We start from the raw sequence: 2,544 nt of genomic DNA, 5'->3' as shown, positions 1-2,544 counted from the left end.
TTTTGTGTTTGGTTGATTATTTTTGTTGCAACAAAAATCTATATTGTTAATCCTGTTTATTTCCTGTTAAATGATGTTACTTTTATAGGTTGTGGTTATGAAAGATTTACCAAATCGTGTCTGTCATWGCCAAACAGCTTCTTCTGCTGTTGACTCCTTTTTGGTGGTATTAATTGAATTAAACGACTGAAATCGAAAGAAACAAGAGTTTGGTAGTTTAACAATTTATTTTCATTTAACAAGCAGGGACCTCMGTAGCACGTGGAAGAACCATACACAGCCACAACGAGCTGGAACCTACTCCTTACGCTGCTTAGACCCAGACTCGTGGTGTGGGTTTGCTTATCGTTGCTCATCAGTTTGACAGAGAAGTGTTTGTTTTTAATAGAAGCAGCTTACATACTCAGCTCTGCTCCTCGACACACAAATACAATTTTTTGCATAAATTATTTACAACAATAAAGTTTACTGGTAAGCGTCATATTGATATAAAATGACCAAACACAAATTTCTCAATTATATAAAGTGTTTTTGCTGATGAAGATAATGAGAGATGTAGGTTATCTTAAATAATAACGCTTTACGTTTAAATAATAATTTAGCAGTTTCAATTTAAAAATTTGTGCTTGTCATATTTTTGTGACTTTTCTCCATGTTTGTCAGAAGAGGGCGCTATTTGATACAAAAAGAACCTTCAAGTTAAAACTATAGGTTCACTAGAAATGACCATACTGGTAAAACTCATTGTCTATTAATCCTATTTTTATGTATTAATTTTTTTAATATTAAAAAATATTTTTCAGTTTTTTTGTAAAATACATTTCAAAACCACAATCTTATTTATTATATATATTTATTTGAAAATGTCTAATTTATATGCAGTGATGGATTTCTATAAAATCTTGATATAATGTTTGGCTTGTTAGTGTCTCATCAGATCATTTGATCTATGATTTCACTCATTCTCTTCGTGAAATAAAGAAGCTGTTAAACTCCCTGCTGAGCTGCTCGGTGTTAGACAAAACAAAACTGAACAGACAGAATCTGCCTGGCTCAAGTGTCCTTCTGCAAAACACTGAATCCCTGCAGGGCTGCCCGATCCAYAAAATCCACAAATGACCTCCCTGTGGGGTTGAAGGAGGTGTTTTTCACCTCGAGGYTCCTTGTTGCTGCAGAGTTGTGTTCTGGACATTGTTTTGTAACATAAAGCCATCAGCAGCTGTTAACCTCTCAGCACGCTCTCGGCCTCAGTGGCAGATAAGTTGCTCTTTGCTCATTCTCTTGCTGTTTGTTTAATTTGTTTTTCTTAACCCATAAACTTTTACTTAAGAGAAGTAAGTGCTGGACATAAAAAAAACYTTCAAAACTTGGTCATCTTATCTAAAATGCAGAAGAAAAAGGCAACGTTTGGTGCCATAACAGCCACTGTAGACCTCAATATATGTCATGTAAGCATTTAGGACAAAACTAATAATAAACTAGACATGGGTTTTTACGATGTAAAAACAAGTGTGCATTGCCATGTACAGTAGCATGTCATTGCAGCATGTTGTACAGGTACCAAAAGGCATAGCAATCATTTGGCACAGGACCTTTACAGATAGAAATTACAATGGCAGCTGTAGGACAATGTATGCAGGAGCACTGGACTTTCAGAATGAACTTTGACCAAGTTCAAATGTGTTTTCTATACCAGCTTGTGCCTGTCACGTCAGCAGGTGTTTGTACTGTAATTAAGGTAATTGTGTGACAATATGAAGTTGGAAGAGATTTTTTGTTAAAGTAGCAGTAGCTGGATTTGAACCCTGATCTCCCVCATGAAAGCCCACAGTGCTCAGCATGAGACTATAGGAGATGTGGCAGAGGACAATCCCAGGGATTGGATTGTATGTGTACAGAAAAAGTTTACCTTGCCAATGCAACTATTGACACTTAAATGCAATATATTACAGCAATATGACAACTTAAAGACAGTATTACATTAAAACATCAAAATATAATCACATTAATATTGTAATCACTGAACTACTGAGTTTAAATACTGTATTATGAAACTTTAGTGCAGTACCATATTGTGTAGATGCAGCAGGGGGCAGTATTGGACCAATACAAGGCTCCATTGACTGTCATTATAATTTATTAAACATTAATATTTCAAAAACTACAAGTTTTACAGGCACCAAAAGGCATAGTCATAAATTACAATGGCATCTCTAGGACAAAGTATGCAGGAGGAGAAGCATGCCAAAGTTTAGATTACTTGGATGGGAAACGAATCACAATAGTGTGCATTGCATTGGCAAAATTAAAGTTTTTTTCTTTTTTAAACAACACCATCACCATTTTTAATTTGGTGATTGGCAGAATAAGAAAACTGTTGTGTTTTTGCTGAAGTTATAAGACAACATAAGAAGTGAGGTTCTTACAGTGATGGTGTAAAGTACGTATGAGTCCAAACATGATGAGGCACTGCAGACCCAGAATCAGCACAATTATCTTATGAGAGTTCCTTTGGTCTGTTTTAACTCTCCTTTCAGTCTGTTC

Source organism: Austrofundulus limnaeus, unplaced genomic scaffold, assembly GCF_001266775.1.
Source record: "Austrofundulus limnaeus strain Quisiro unplaced genomic scaffold, Austrofundulus_limnaeus-1.0 Scaffold56, whole genome shotgun sequence".
NCBI lineage: Eukaryota > Metazoa > Chordata > Actinopteri > Cyprinodontiformes > Rivulidae > Austrofundulus > Austrofundulus limnaeus.
This window is presented reverse-complemented; position numbering follows the sequence as displayed.